Source organism: Lepidochelys kempii, chromosome 4 (assembly GCF_965140265.1).
Source record: "Lepidochelys kempii isolate rLepKem1 chromosome 4, rLepKem1.hap2, whole genome shotgun sequence".
Lineage (NCBI taxonomy): Eukaryota > Metazoa > Chordata > Testudines > Cheloniidae > Lepidochelys > Lepidochelys kempii.
The window spans coordinates 53,426,708-53,444,439 of NC_133259.1; positions in this window are offsets into that span (position 1 = coordinate 53,426,708).

Sequence of the window (17,732 nt, forward strand, 5' to 3'; positions counted from 1 at the left end):
TTAACACGCCACTAAAACCAGCTGGAGTGCCATTCATATAACCAATCAGAAAGCCAGATGCCGCTGAGGGAAAGATTTATGTGAGTGCTTGCCTTGGAAACATGGTTCCGTGGCTGCTGAGTGTGCTCTACGTGAGGGCAGCTTATCACTTCCCAAACATTTTGGAAGAAAAGGAAGAGGTGAAAGTGAAAAACAGGCTAAATTCAGAGGTATTAAGGTCTGGTACTCTGCTATTATTATTATTAATATTATTTACTTTTATTACCATAGCACTAAGAGCCCCAGTCATGGACCAAGGTCCCACTGTGCTAGACACAAACACAGAACAAAGACAGTCCCTGTCCTAAAGTGTTTATAGTCTAAGTTGCAGGGCATTCTCTCAGATGATCCTTTAACTTTGGAATTCACTCCCTAAACGTGGTCTGAAATAGCCTAAATTTGTTTACTACTAGGGCACACTGCATGGCTTATTTATTTGGCCATGTGGCTGGGGAGTGTTGAGCCTTCAATGAGGTTCAGATTTTTATGGCTTGGATTAGGGTTAGTGGCAGGAGTGAAAGTAAGTCGAGTGACTTACCTGTACGCTGGGGCCAGCTCTGGCCCCCGGAAGGGGCGGGGCTGAGGGGGTCAGAGCCAGCCCCAGCCCACCCTGTAAGGTAAGTGCCCCCTCCCCTTCCACTGAGATAGCAGTAGCAGCCCGGGGCTCCAGCGGCTATTTAAAGGCCCAGGGCTCCCCTGCTTCTACTGCCCCAGTGCCTTAAATAGCCCCCGGAGCCCTGGGGAAGCGGCAGGGCTCCAGCGGCTATTTAAAGGACCAGGACAACAGAGGCAGCTGGAGCCCTGGCCCTTTAAATAGCCCCTGGAGCCCCCGCTACCCCAGGGCTCTGGGGGCTATTTAAAGGGCCTGAGGCTCCCCTGCTTCTACCGTCCCAGTCCTTTAAATAGACCCCCGGAGCCCTGGAGTAGCGGTGGCAGGGCTCCAGCGGCTATTTAAAGGGCTGGGGTGGCAGAAGCAGGGGATCCCTGGGCCCTTTAAATAGCCGTTGGAGCCCCGCAGCTGCTACCCAGGGCTCCAGCAGCAGTACGCCACACCAGAGCGTGCCAGCTCACTTTCACCTCTGGTTAGTGGAAGCTCAGTTAGGGAAAGTTCCGTTTTGTGGTCTGGCTTCTTTTGGACGTGAAAGTTTCTTGTTTTTTCTTCTGTTGAGCGAGGACTGCATTTTTATTTGTCAAAAGTGCCTACAATCTGGGACCATGTAACTTTGGTGATCCACAACAAATAAAAAGTAACCATAAAATTCAGTTCATAAACAAACAATTTATTTCAACAGATGATTTGATAATTACAAATAAACTAATTCTAGAAAACCCTCATGTGTTCTCTGATCAGTTGCAAGCTGGAAAAAAGGGCTTGTTTCATTTAATGCATTATTCATTCTGAAGTTTTTCCAGCTCTCACTAATTACATACACTATATAGTACGTCCATCACCAGCTGGACTATTGAGAATGCTGCTTTGTGACTCTCTGTTCAATAACGCTAAGTCAGGTGAGAGTAGCAGGTGTTGCAGGGTGATGGGTTGTAAACAGCATGGCTCAGCACAAGTCATGGAGCAATAAGCAGATTGTCTTCTTTGATTCCTCTAAAATAAGTGCGTGTCAAAACATATACAACCAAACCCTCAGGTGGTGTAAAATGGTGTAGCTCCACAGAAGTCAATGGAGTTATGCTGATTTACACCAGCGTAAGCTCTGACAGATAGTTTACATCCGCCCTTTAAGAAGAAATCAACCACTTGGATGCCAAATGTCAAAAAGCTAAAGGCAAGTTAGCTGCGTTGCCAGCTGCTGAATCATTGGTTCACTGTGATCGCTCTTGGAATAGTCCATGAAGAACACCTATAACGTTTCCGATTAGTCACAGTATTAACAATTTTCATGGATTTTTAACACAAAGGGCAGACTTAAATAAAAGCCTTTATGGTGGCTTTAACAGTAATAAATTCTGATGAAATATCTCCCACCCCTGCAGACCATCTTAATCTTTTTCAGGCATGTACTGGATAACCCACAGGAGGAGCAGCCATCCTCTGCAGGATGGGAAAGGGAGAACCAAAACTGTGGATTTTAGTTCAGCTGAGAAACAAAATTCACCAACATTTCATAAAAAGGTCTTTGTACATAAACAAAATGAAAAATTCTTTTCATAGATTGCTTGTCAAAGAGCCACTGAAAATAAACTTCAGCTGTCTGTGTAGTTGCGTGGTAAGATGCGCTAAGAAGTGCACCATCTGAGTGAACTATTTTATGCATGCTGCTTTAAGAGGATGAAAACAAGTGTTTGTTTGAAGTGCGGCAGAAGACAAACAGCTTCTTCTGACTGAAAATAAGACAATCAAAAGCTTTTCTTTATTTTAATGCTACTCAATAACTGTTCTCTTTTTAGTGCTTTTCAGAATTATTCCAGCCCACAAAGCCCTAAGTGTCTTTTGGAATTTGATAAGGTAGCAGAGCTAAGCCATTTTGCATTGGGAAATACTGCTCCGGTAGGAACCTCAGGCTGTCAACTTACAGAAAGAAATGTTTCAAATTAGAAGCTTATTTTTGGTCCACATATCAGGGGTGGTCTCCTTTTGTAGCTTAAAAATCTGCACAGGACAGCAGCTAAACAGAAAGAAATTACTACTTCACTTTGTACTGTACATCTTGCTCTAATTACTTCAAATTCATATAAACTTGCAAAAATTAGAAGTTAGGAAGATAAACCTCACAATTAAAAAAATGGAGTATAGAGATGAGGCCAAACGGGCCCACTGTGCAAAAGTCAATGAAGACCAGTCATGTTGTGAGCTTGGCAGTTTGCACAGGGATTTGTCTACATGGGAAAGCTATTGCAAAATAATCGAGGGTGTACATTTGAAGCATAGTAGCTATTCTGCACTAACTTCCTGTGTGGACACACTTATTCTGTTCCAGGGAAATGTCTACACTGAAAATAAATTGTGTTCTTAGTTCAGGTTAGCTAACCCATGTTAGCTAAAACAGCAGTAAAAAAAAGGCCACTATACTTTTAACTCAGGCTAGCTGCTCAAGTTAAAGCCTATAGGGAACCTCGGTTGAACTAGAGCTGCTAACCTGAGATAAAAGAAGAGATGCCATGTCTTCCTTGCTATTTTACCCAATTTATCTCATGTGGGTTAGTTACCCTGAGTTAAGAACACACTTCCTTTCTTTTTTGCAGGGCAGACATACTCTAAGAGCGCCTTTTTGCAGTTTAGCTTAATTCAGCACTCTTAAGGAGGAATAAGAGTATCCCCAGAGAGAGCTAGTGTGGAATATGTATTGCAGAATAAGTATTCTTGTCTATTTCTCTATGTAGATAAGCCCTAAACTATCTCCAAATGGTAGAGTACTGCCCCTGGTACCTAAACATATACTTTAGGGCTATATTCACATCGCCAGACAGTACTGACTGGGTGATACTATAATCTCATTGCCAACAGTTCCACCTTCCCCAACCTGAACCTGTAGGAGTTACATCAACCTTCACTGCTAGGTTTGAAGTGCTTGCAGGTGAAGTAAGTAGAATAATCTTGCCAATGCAAAATTTAGTCTTTGAAGTTTAAAATTTACCTCTTACAGAGCTTGATACAAAGCCCACTGAAACCCACTGAAGTCCTTCCAGCAAAGTGCTGTGTCATGCCAGCTACATCTGTAGGGCTGTTAAATTGTCTTTCAAATAAACCCAAAAGCTAAAGAAGTTCTATGAACCAGTTACAAATATAAAATCCAGTAGACGTGCTTTTATGCTGTTGCATTTATCATTTAAAGTTTCACAGACAGTTATAGGAAAACACTATTAGGAACTGACTAACTAGCTTGGATAAAATAAACATTTTCTGAACCTCGTGAAAACCACATCCCCGTCCCCCCCAATACTGCATGGATGGGGATCTTTAAAAACTGTATAATAATTAGTAATAATAATAATAAAAAACATGAGTTGAGTTTTTAATAGTTTGAGAGGTTTTTAATAGTTCAGTTTATGGAAACAAACAAAAGAATCACACTTCTTCATATTTTCTCATTTCAAGTGGAAGTGGAAGTATCAAATAACTGTCAGAGAAGCTATTCCCATGGTATTTCTGACAGAGCTGAAACCAGGAAGTACTGAAATTCTCATGAAAAAACATGTTACAAGATCCCAGACCAGAGAGGTTAGGAGAAGTTCAGATAAGCATCCATATTCTTGGATGTTTATCCCTAGCCCTCAGAGGTTTGTTCAGCACTACAAGAATAACTAAAACCTTTCTGGTTGCTCACTGAGTATTTTAATCCTATGTCACTTTGCTCCACAGTATCAGATCACTTATCTCCATAGCAATCAAATAAGGAACTGGTTCCAGCAGTTAAGTATAACCAGAATGACAGTTCTACTTTGAACCACCTATATACAGTATCAAACAAAGGAATTCAGCAGCATCAGTTGACAAATTAGCATCATGGATTCTTATGAAAAACTTGTTTACTTTGACTGGTGCCTGTAAATAGCACTCTAGTTTGTGGATATCTCTGATTATAAATAATTCTGAGTGGTTATTAACTTGGTCACAAAAATCCCCTAAGGCCTATAACTTGGTATGAAAAGTTTCCATCTATGATCAAATTGATTTGACTTTCCAATGTACAGTAAAAAGAAAAGGAGTACTTGTGGCACCTTAGAGACTAACAAATTTATTTGAGCGTAAGCTTTCATGAGCTACAGCTCACTTCACCGGATGCATTCAGTAGTGTACTTTAAATTACACCTGCATAGCTTCTCAGTGACATTCTCCAATACAGCATCCATGAAGCTACCTGTGTATAAAAATGTCTATACCAACTATTTGCTCAGCACATATTATATGGCAATATTTCAAAAATTATCTATGTAATATTTGTGGATAGAACTGCTGCTCCAAACAGCTGTGCATATTTGTATATAAACCATCACTGTACTTTTAGCTGTGTATAACAATACTGCACATATACTTACCTGGAAATATACCTATAATATAGAAAATCAGTTCCAAACCATTTGGACGGTTGCTAGTCTTTAATCTTTTTTGGTAATTGCAGAAGAATGAAAATGGCCCAAATCTTTAAAGTTTAAAACTGCCCAGTAACCACAATACTGCAGTACTTTTCAGTATTCTTTTTACTACATATTCCAGCGGTTCTCAACCCATGGCCCAATTAGCACACAGCTGCAGCCCAGCTGTGTGCTAAAGGCTGCCGGGCCACATGGGGTCTGAATTCCTGGCTGCGTGGCCACCCAGTGCCACAGGGTCTGGAGCTGCCAGCTGGCCAGCCCTGCAGAGGGACCGGGATCCAGGGCTGCCAGTCAGCTTGCCCTGCAGAAGGTCCAGGGGCTGCCCTACGGGGTCAGGGTCTGGGGTCGGTGTTGCGGCTGCTGGCCGGCCCTGTGGGGTTGGGGTCCCGGCTGCTGCGTGGTCGGGTCCAGCGTCGAGGCTGCTGCCCGGCCCCACACAGCAGGGTCCAGGGTCCCTGCCACCTGGCCCCCTGCCCAGAGCTCCACTCCTGGCCCCACTTTGTGGAGGGGCCTCTGGGTAGGAAGCACTGGGCATAGGGGTCAGTGGAGGGAGGGTTCGGGGTTGTGGGGGCGCTGTGATTCTCAACCTGCAGCCCAGCTAACACATTGTGGGCCGCATATAGGTTGAGAACCACTGACATATTCAATGCAATGGATCCATTATACACAAATCATACTGTTAATTCATAAAAGGAGATCAGAGGCTGTGGCAATATATTAACAATAATATGTAAAAGTCAGTTAAAATACATGATATCTAGTTTGCTGAGGGGAGAACCTTGGGAGGTTCAGTTAAGTATCCATAAATGTAGATGCTTATCTGAACCTCTGAGACAGGCCACATCCTGATAATATTGCTCCTTGCCCTTATCTTGGTTGTAGGGAAGCTCTTCCCTTCCCTCTGAATGGTAGCAGTTGTCTCTAGGGGAGAGGGCTCCGCATATCTTTCCCTCAGCAGCAGAAAGTGACACAATTGTTGTGACTGCATCCTTTTGAATGTCATACCTATGGAGTTCTCTGTAGAAGTAGCCCCAGACTGCCCAGCATTCCCAGGCAGTCCCCAAGGCAGGGTTTTGGCACTAGAGGAGGAAGTTTCAATGTGGACAGGTGGGGCAGATCCCTCCACTGAAACAGAGGCAGAAGAGAAAAGGGAAAAGGGGAGAAGAGGAAAGAGGGACCTTTCCTGAATCTCAAAAAAGTTGTTTAACTGAAAGGGCAAAGATTTTGGTCAGCTGGACTAAGCTAAAACTGCCTTGATCCTGATGGTCTCAATAGCATGTTATTTTCTTCTTGTATTCAGGGAGCATTCCTGCAGACGATGTGTTGGACTCAACAAGTTGGTTAAGGTTGCAGTTTCTTTCTACATTTATTGGCTTTTATGGGTTTAATTGAGGCTGTTAATGTTATCTGACTAAAATATTTTTGTGGCTGTCTTATATAGATAGCACATTTCCCAAGACCCACCTGTTTTGGCTTTTTTGAAATTTGGTTGATCGAAACCACACAGATTTCTGAAATCTGTAGTCCAGGTGCCCACATCAATATGGCTAGAAATATCCTATTGGTGGCTTCTGGCCATACATCAAAGTCAGCCCTCCCTCACATTATCATTCCTAACAGAGAATGTAAATCTATTATATTTTCAAAAAGAAAAGGAGTACTTGTGGCACCTTAGAGACAAACACATTTATTTGAGCATAAGCTTTCGTGAGCTACAGCTCACGTCATCAGATGCATTCAGTAGATGTGAATGCATCCGATGAAGTGAGCTGTAGCTCACGAAAGCTTATGCTCAAATAAATTTGTTAGTCTCTAAGGTGCCACAAGTACTCCTTTTCTTTTTGGGATACAGACTAACACAGCTGCTACTCGGAAACCTTCCATTATATTTTCAGTAGCTTTGACTCCTAGCCTGTTAATCACTTATGATTTTGTTTATTGTCCTTCTGGCATTTCTGTTAAAGACTTCTTGGAGTCTTTTAATCCTAATCTTAAACTACTATTGACAGACAATTTTACCATGATGACAAAAAGATTGTTTTTTAAAGTTGATTAAAAATTCTGTAGCCTCCCTTGCAGAAATCAATAGCCTCCATCTAGTCTAACGGGCACTGGATTTGCTCTTTATTACTGTCCAACCTATAGACTAGCTTCTGTTTTCTTCTTTTCTAACATGGACTTTCAGATAAATCTTTGCCCATTTATTAAAACCGTTATTAATATTCACAGAATTTATTTATTTATTAATATTCACAGAATAGAAGTAATTATGATTGCACCCAAATCACATTAATGGGGGAAAGTCACTTCTTTAAGATGCCCAGAAGTTACTGGACAGACACGTGTCTGCATGCTTCAGGGCATGCAACACTCATCATTTAGGACCTGGTACACATATTCCTTATAAGGTAGATAGAGTATTGCACAATACTCAACCTAAATTAGGGGTTTGCGCTAAGGCTGGCTGGAAAACAAAAATTCCATCTTGTGAAACCCTTGAGGTGTTAAGTGTCAGAAGGGTAGCCATGTTAGTCTGGATCTGTAAAAGCGGCAAAGAGGCCTGTGGCACCTTATTGAGCATCCGACAAATTGGGTATTCACCCATGAAAGTTTATGCTCCAATACGTCTGTTAGTCTATAAGGTGCCACAGGACTCTTTGCCCCCTTGAGGTGTTGGCATTTAATTTTGTTCCACATAGAAATAAAACTGAGGCCTTTCAAAAAAAATTTATGAAAAAAACAAAGAGCTACCCACTCTAGCGAGCCTGTAGCTCAGTGATTAGAGCATATATCTGGGATGTGGGAGACCCAGATTCAAGTCCCCCATATCCCAGGTGAGTGCTCTGACTATTGGAACACTGGTTATTCGAGGAGTTGTCCCTGCCTCTCTGCTTTTGAAAAGAAATTTCATCCTAGACCTGGCAAGCCTTCCAGTGAAATTTTCTCAAAACTGATAAGGTTTCTATGAAAAGTTTTGATTTTGATGAAGTGGTATTTTCCAAAGAGGAAATGCTGCACTGAAAAATTCCTGACTGACTATCTGAGTCACCTAATGTTGGTCACTCTCTGAGACAAGAGCTAGATGGACCATTGATCAGTTCCAGCAGGGTACTTCCTAGGCCTCGATTCAGAGCAAAAGCACTTAAGTGCACCTGAAACATTAAGCATGTGAATTGTCCACTCACTCCAGTGCTTAAAGATAAGCATGTGAGTAAGTGCTCACAGGACTAGGGCCATAGGCTGTCCTGCTGCCTCCCTGCCTGTGTTTCCAGTCACCCTCTAATCAGAAGCCACCTCTCTTGTGGTTAAGAGCAATTTTTCTTTTGAACTAATGAGAAAGGTCTATTCCCTACCTGGTATCCTTTAGGTCAAAGGAAAGATTTTGGTTGTTTCTTGTGTGTTTGGGTGGGAAGGTGTTTCCAAAAACGTGGAGAGCCTACTGCTAATGTTTAGATAGTGTAACCAACTTTATTGCAGCCTCTGCAGGGTTACTAATGAAACTAAAAAAAGCAGGGGAGCTCAGCAGGAGCACTGAAGACACAGAGGCAGACTGACAGACTTGGTGGTGGATGTTATGTGGCCACCAACATAAGACCACCAGAGCAGTACAAGACAACCAAACAGAGGGGACAGAGCAAAATAAAATAAAGAAACAACTCTGCATCAATTCAAACATTTGAAAAAGGCTTGGAATTGGTCCGCAAACACTTTAGAACAGCAGATTGGGTTTGTTTGTTTTTCTAAATCAGTTCACCCTTCCTTAATTCACTTAAGATAAAAATTTCTTTGAGGAGCTACCTTTGAACTAATGTTTTATATAACACATAACATATCATAGTGCAGTAGATGTTTGCTGTCTTTAGTAAACTGCTACTCATAATTCTCTGTTACTTTTCAAAATCATTGGCCCTTATCAAGTTACCAAAGTTACGAAAAAGTGACTAACACACATACTAGCTTACAACATTTCATTTTAAAAAATTAATCATTTTTTAAATTAGAAGAACAGAAGATGGCACTATCAGAAACTTTTTCTTTTTGTCATGCAATGAAAATCTGGGTGAACTGATTTAACAGCAAAAAGAACAGGAGTACTTGTGGCACCTTAGAGGCTAACAAATTTATTAGAGCATAAGCTTTCGTGAGCTACAGCCCACTTCATCGGATGCATAGAATGGAACATATAGTAAGAAGATATAGGTTGAGAACTATATCTTCTTACTATATGTTCCATAATATCTTCTTACTATATGTTCCAGTCTATGCATCCACTGAAGTGGGCTGTTGCCCATGAAAGCTTATGCTCAAATAAATTTGTTCGTCTCTAAGGTGCCACAAGTACTCCTGTTCTTTTTGCGGATACAGACTAACACGGCTGCTACTCTGAAACCTGATTTAACAACAACACTCATCACTTGTACAGTACAGAACTTTACAGAAAATAATTAATTAGTCCTCCCAGTAGCTTGGTGTGTATTATTATCCTCATGGTAGGAAAACTCAGACAAGAAGGTTAAAGATAAGTTAACTTTAGCTACTGAATGAATTGGGTGCCCAATCATATATACAAATCCCATACCTCATCTAATAAGTAATCAAAATAAATTTCATTAAAAACAATCTACATTTACTCATGAATGTTAAAGATGGACTGAAATTATAAAAAAGCACAGCCTTTGAAATTAATGGTAGAGAAATTTTCCACTCACTTCACCTTTTACACAGGAACATGGCTTCCTCCATAAAGCTCAGAGTTATCCGGATCTATAGGAACACGGTAGCGCTCACACATATTTCTTTAATATTGGTTCATTTTCAATGGTAAGCCAAAACAAAGCATTTATCCATCAATGCAACTTTTGACAGAAAAGCACTGACATGTTCCTTTAACAACACCTGTGTTAGAATACTTCATGGGTGGCCAAGCTCTCACTTAGGGACCACATCTGGCCTGGCTTTGTATGCCATATTGCATTAGAAATGCTCACATGCAGCCTCTCTGCACGACAGCTAGGCCACAGTCACCTGCTTCTATTTGTTCCTGTCATTTTCACAAGTTACTTGGGACAAGAGGCAGGAGGGTGAACCTAGCATAAAATAGAAATAATGGAGCATTTTGCACCAAAAGGAAATGTGGGATAAGAACTATAATGGGACTGAAAGGCTAAGCAAAGTCTCTACAGCTTAAAGCAGTGCAATGTGTCAGTGAGAGAGAACAGCAGCCTTGCTGGAACAGTTGCAGACCAGAGCTTTAATCGGTAAATCACTGTGCAGCCAGCATGTCAGAAAAGTTTGGCCACCCCGGGTGTACAGGCATCAAGCAACAAAATAACCTACTGTGCTAACCTCCAGCGGATAACCCATGTGAGCATGCAAAACACCCAGCAGTCCAAGAAAGAGGAAAAGAAAAATTGCCAAAGCCCAATTACGCTTAATCAAGAGGCCACAAATGATGAGAGCTTGTCCTATAATCTTAAAGAAAAAAATCCCAGGAACAGGAGTCTGTAAATTTCCTCATCTCCACTCAGAAAGGCACTCTAGAATTTCTGGCACCATGATGAAAAGTCTATAGTAATTTAACTGAAATGTAGAATGCTACTGCCCTGCATAGGTAGCTATTTCAAGTTATAAATCCATGTTGCCCTAACAGACTGATCTGCCGTCTTCTTCCCTGCCACCACCACCACTATTTTACAGAAAGCAGGCAGCAACCCTAGAGAGGTACACAATTAAACTTACACATTTACCAGTACACACGTGTTCTTTCTTTCTCTCCTGAAACTAGCTGGCTTCTCTGAATCACCATTTCTGGAAGCACTGCATAACATGGGGTGCAGTGTCCTAGTAGGAATGGTGGCTCAGCATGATGAGGGACATGGCAGACCGCCCTGGGCAAGAGCCCTAAATCAGAGATATGACAGAGGAGGGGAAAAACCATGATTGGATCATTGGTCCAACCATCAACAAGGGCAGTAGAAAGGGCCTGATCCAGAGCCAATTGAAAACAATGAAATTTGGATCAGACCCGTAGTCCCACAATAAAGGACATAGTAGAGACAAAGGGAGAAGATATCCAATGGCATAAATTGCACTTAGGTGCTTGAAAGAGACCCTTATTATTCAGTGTCTAGTTCCAATGGCTTCTGCATAACAAAATGCGACTTCTGCAGCACTTCTCACTCAAATTTCCTGTCTGGAAAGCTAACCCACTTAAAGGTACAGTTTCGCCACAACTTAATACTTACACCACTCACTTCACATTTATCTATCACAGCCGTGCACAGACAATCCAGGAAGTTTTTGGAGAGTGTTGGAGTGCAACTACTGGAGGAACCAACTAGGGGCCATTCTCCTCTTGACCTGCTGCTCACAAAGAGGGAAGAATTGGTAGGGAAGTAGAAGTGCGTGGCAACCTGGGCAGCAGTTACCGTGAGATGGTTGAGTTCAGGATCCTCATAAAAGGAAGAAAGGAGAGTAGCAAAATATGGACTCTGGACCTCAGAAAAGCAGACTTTGACTCCCTTAGGGAACTGATGGGCAGGATCCCCGGGAGGCTAACATGAGGGGAAAAGGACTCCAGGAAAGCTGGCTGTATTTTAAAGAAGCCTTATTGAGGGCATAGGAACAAACCATCCTGATGTGCAGAAAGAATAGCAAATATGGCAGGTGACCAGCTTGGCTTAACAGTGAAATCTTCGGTGAGCTTAAACACAAAAAGGAAGCTTACAAGAAGTGGAAACTTAGTCAGAAGACCAGGGAGGAGTATAAAAATATTGTTCAAGCATGCAGGGGTGTAATCAGGAAGGCCAAAACACAACTGGAGTTGCAGCTAGCAAGGGATGTGGAGAGTAACAAGAGGGGTTTCTACAGATATGTTAGCAACAAGAAAAAGGTCAGGGAAAGTGTGGGACCCTTAATAAATGGGGGAGGCAACCCAGCAAGAGATGATGTGGAAAAAGCGGAAGTATTCAATGCTTTTTTTGCCTCTGTCTTCACAGACAAGGCCAGCTCCCACACTGCTGTCCTGGGCAACATAGTATGGGGAGGAGGTGAGCAGCCCTCCGTGGTGAAAGAACAGGTTAAGGACTATTTAGAAAAGCTGGACATGCACAAGTCCATGGGTCCAGATCTAATGCATCCGAGGATGCTGAGGGAATTAGCTGATGTGATTGCAGAGCCATTGGCCATTATCTTTGAAAACTCGTGGCAATTAGGGGAGGTCCCAGCTGATTGGAAAAAGGCAAATCTAGTTCCAATCTTGAATAATTTTATTTTTATTAATTATCTGGATGATAGGATAGATTGAACCCTCAGCAAGTTTGCGGATGACACTAAGCTGGGGGAGAGGTAGATATGCTGGAGGGTGGGGATAGGGTCCAGAGTGACCTAGACAAATTGGAGGATTGGGCCAAAAGAAATCTGATGAGGTTCAACAAGGACAAGTGCAGAGTCCTTCATTTAGGACAGAAGAATCCCACAAGCTGGGGACCGACTGGCTAAGCAGCAGTTCTGCAGAAAAGGACCTGGGGATTACAGTGGATGAGAAGCTGGATATGAGTCAGCAGTGTGTCCTTGTTGCCAAGAAGGCTAACGGCATATTGGGCTGCATTAGTAGGAGCATTGCCAGCAGATCGAGTGAAATTATTATTCCCCTCTATTCAGCACTGGAGAGGCCACATCTGGAATACTGCATCCAGTTTTGGTCCCCCCCACTACAGAAAGGATGTGGACAAACTGGAGAGAGTCCAGCGGAGGGCAATGAAAATGATCAGGGGGCTGGGGCACATGACTTCTGAGGAGAGGCTGAGGGAACTGGCCTTGTTTAGTCTGCAGAAGAGAAGAGGGGGATTTGATAGAAGCCTTCAACTACCTGAAGGGGGGTTCCAAAGAGGATGGAGCTCAGCTGTTCTCAGTTGTGGCAGATGACAGAACAAGGAGCAATGGTCTCAAGTTGCAGTGGGAGAGGTCTAGCTTGGATATTAGGAAACACTATTTCACTAGGAGGGTGGGCAAGCACTGGAATGGGTTACCTAAGGAGGTAGTGGAATCTCCTTCCTTTGAGGTTTTTAAGGCCAGGCTTGACAAAGCCCTGGCTGGGATGATTTAGTTGGTGTTGGTCCTGCTTTGAGCAGGGGGTTGGACTAGATGACCTCCTGAGGTCTCTTCCAACCCTAATCTTCTATGATTTTATTATTCTATCACACAAATCCAAAAACTCATAATCAGCCTACTAACTAAACTTACTAACAATGTTCAATTGTTCCTTGCACTGTCCCTTGGGCTTGTAGGTCTCCCCTGAAAAATCAGTACTGCTGTTCTCAGGAGGCAGTGAGTCCATAAGTTCTGGGAGTGTTATGTCCTGGGGCTCCATTGTTTTAACCAGTTGCCTTTGTTGACTAACTGAGACCTTCTCAGGCAAAACAGCAAACTCGGTGCCTCTTATCTCCTTCCCTTCTGGAAGTTGGAGAAGGCATCACCTATTCTTCCTCAGGGTATACAACAGCAGGAGGCTCGTTTAGTCATCATCAAATTGGAACAAAACCACGACTAAAATGTGCACATCATTGTTCTCCTGTGTAACTGCTAAATCTCCAGAACAAGCCAGAACCCCAATACATGAGTGCACTGCCTAAGCTAAAAGCAGGCTCTGATTCTGAAAAAGAATATGTGGAACAAACCCCATATCCATGTGGGTGCAGAAATGGGTGTATATGAGGAATTCAGTGATGCATAAGTCAACTGCATGACTCATGCCTTTATTCCTATGCTTTCCTCAGCATGCATCAGTGTCACTGAACAGTGGAAAATGTCACCTTTGTCTGCATTCTTTCTCTATGGAACTACAGTTAAAAACAAACTAACAAACAAACCTAGGTAACATGAATTCGGGCAGATTGTGAATCCCAGCAGGCATTGTGATTCCAGTACTATCAGATGATCAGAACTTTTTCATGGGCGAACAGGCTTTTCTAACATCCAGAATAACTACTGATGCTGAACTGCTCACTTTGTGTTGAGGTCACTTCTTTATCAGGTCAGAGCACTAGCTCTCCAGTGAGACATCCTGGCACATGTGTCTACATTTTCTGAAATAAAACAGAGGACATCAGATAGTCATAACTCAGCTTCCTGCCTTCAGAGTCCGTGGATCTAGAGCATTATAAGTAAGTAATCACCTTCTCCTTTTTCATAATACTAACCATTTTTTTCAAACTTAGGGGCCTAACACTGGGAATAAAAATTGAGCCACAGTTTAGTGTATCGCTGCTAAATTAACTTAAAGAACTTAACAGAACTTAACTTAACAGAACTAGTTATCATTTTTAAAATACCTTCACTAAAATTTTCTGTTGAGACATAAGAGAACACCTAAGAAGTGAACATACAAATAACTAAGAAGTACATAAATTAGAAACCATTTTTTATTTGATTTATAGTTGATTCTAGACAACTACAATGAAACCAGTACAAGAGACCACTCTTATAGGCAACATTGTGTCTTAAGAGACTTCCCCAAAATATCTGCAGATGTAATGGGATTTATTCTGCTCAGGCTTTATTAGAAGACCACCTCTGTTAAGCAAACTACTTTTATTACCCCTTTGGGTGGCACTTAGGAAGGTTTTACTTCATTAAATCAAATGACAGTCAAATCATCCAGATAATTGCCATTTTGGGGCTGGAATAATTTCTCAACGCTTCCTCTAAAAGCAAGATTGTTTATTGATAGACATTCAACAATAGATAATAGACGTTCAAGAACACGACACCAATGCTGCTTCTCTGACTCCAGCAATCTTTGATTTTGGGCATCAAGAGTTGTCTGATTTTTTAACCTTACACTCAGCTCACACCATTTGTGCATACTTTCAGTGTGGTGTTGTGCCTTTTCATGTTGCGGTAATATATGACTAAGATTTTTCCAATCATTAATACCCATGGTTGCTATCTTAAAATTGCAGCTATTGAAAAGCTTGCATGGGAAACAAAATATAGCATCCTTGCATTTAGAGTACATAAGCCACCGTCTGTTGACAATTTCACCATTAGAAAGTCTTTTGTAATAATTGTTTTCTGTGAATTTCCTACCTCTAATGTCTTTAGGATATTCAAGACCTTTTATTCTCCTAGGGCCTTTCTCAAGTATAATGCCATGGAATTCGTTGCATAAAGATTGCAGTCATGTGCCAATGTCATCTATATCCCATGCAATATAGGTTTCAACTGTTGTAATTTCTTGTTTTGTGTCTGCATCTGTTTCAAATGATTGTTCTGTGTGTTGTTGCATTCCTTGAGTTTTGTCTGCATAAAAATTTTCTTCGGCAGTTACTTGATGAACTTGATCAACTTCATTGTTTTCATGATGTACAAACTTCAGTGTAGAACCCTTCTGTGCTTGTACAGCTAATCCTATTTCATCTTTCCATTTTCTTTTTTGTGACCCAGAAAGTTGTTTTCGATAAGACATAACTTATAAGGGTGTTTTTAAAGAAATAACTGTTTAAATGATCAGATTATCAGAAATATTATTTAAAATAACGAATATAGGATAGTTGTGAGCCTGTGACCTTGAGCTAGTGTGAAAACACCTCACAAGGCACTCCACCCTGACTGAGCCCTGGTCTACACTAGGAGTTGAGGTCAAATTTAACAGCGTTAAATCGATTTAACCCTGCACCCGTCCACACGACGAAGCCCTTTTTTTCGACTTAAAAGGCTCTTACAATCAATTTCCTTACTCCACCCCTGACAAGGGGATTAGCGCTAAAATTGGCCTTGCTGGGTCGAATTTGGGGTCCTGTCAACACAATTAGATGCTATTGGCCTCCGGGAGCTATCCCAGAGTGCTCCATTGTGACCACTCTGGACAGCACTCTCAACTCAGATGCACTGGCCAGGTAGATAGGAAAAGGCCCGCGAACTTTTGAATTTCAATTTCCTGTTTGGCCAGCGTGGCAAGCTGCAGGTGACCATGCAGAGCTTATCAGCAGAGGTGAGCATGCAGAGCTCATCAGCAGAGGTGATCATGATGGAGTCCCAGAATCGCAAAAGAGCTCCAGCATGGACCAACGGGAGGTACAGGATCTGATCGCTGTATGGGGAGAGGAATCCGTGCTATCAGAACTCCGTTCCAGTTTTCAAAATGCCAAAACATTTGTCAAAATCTCCCAGGGCATGAAGGACAGAGGCCATAACAGGGACCCGAAGCAGTGCTGCATGAAACTTAAGGAGCTGAGGCAAGCCTGCCAGAAAACCAGAGAGGCAAACAGCCACTCCGGGGCAGAGCCCAAAACATGCTGCTTCTTTGATGAGCTGCATGCCATTTTAGGGGGTTCAGCCACCACTACCCCAGCCATGTTGTTTGACTCCTTCAATTGAACTGTAGGCAACATGGAAGCAGGTTTTGGGGACGAGGACGACGATGATGATGAGGTTGTAGATAGCTCATGGCAAGCAAGTGGAGAAACCGGTTTTCCCGACAGCCAGGAACTGTTTCTCACCCTGGATCTGGAGCCAGTAGCCCCCGGAACCCACCTAAGGCTGCCTCCTGGACCTGCCAGGCGGAGAAGGGACCTCTGGTGAGTGTACCTTTTAAAATACTATACATGGTTTAAAAGCAAGCATGTTTAATGATTAATTTGCCCTGGCATTTGCGGATCTCCTAGATGTACTCCCAAAGCCTTTGCAAAAGGTTTCTGGGGGGGGGCAGCCTTATTCCATCCACCATGGTAGGACACTTTTCCATTCCAGGCCAGTAGCACGTACAACAAAGCATTGCAGTGTATGTTTGCTGGCGTTCAAACAACATCCGTTCTTTATCTCTCTGTGTTATCCTCAGGAGAGTGATATCATTCATGGTCACCTGGTTGAAATAGGGTGCTTTTCTTCAGGGGACATTCAGAGGTGCCCGTTCTTGCTGGGCTGTTTGCCTGTGGCTGAACAGAAATGTTCCCCGCTGTTAGCCATGGGGAGGGGGGAGGGGGAGGGACTAGCCACGCGCTGGTGGGGGAGGCAAAATGCGACCTTGGAACAAAAGCACATGTGCTATGTATGTCATGTTAAAAGCAAGGTTTACCATTAAAGACTGTACCCATTCTTCTATAAAATGTGTCTTCTTAAATACCACTGTCCCCTTTTTTTTCTCCACCAGCTGCATGATTTTCAAGGATCACAGGATTTTCTCATTCCCGGAGGATAGCGAAGATCAGAAGGCGAAAAAAATGCACTCGCGATGAAATGTTCTCTGAGCTCATGCTGTCCTCCCACACTGACAGAGCACAGATGAATGCGTGGAGGCAGACAATGTCCTACTGTAACTCTGAAACTGTGGCATTGAGGAAGTCACTTAAAATCTCTACCACTATAATAACTTCTTTCTGAAATGATGAAAATTAGCTAGCTAATGTTTGTTAAGTGTATTGAAGGTAAAGTCCTGTAGAATTGTTTAGTATTAGGTGAATTTTCAGATGGTTCTGGTGAGCAAAGCAATCTTTTTAATAGGAATCAATTTAGGAATATGTCAGTTGTAATTAATTATTCAGAATATATCAAAATATGATATAAACAACAGATTACAGTGTTTTTGCTTCTCTGTTAAAAATGTGACATGATGAGGTGTATATGTATATAAACAGATATAA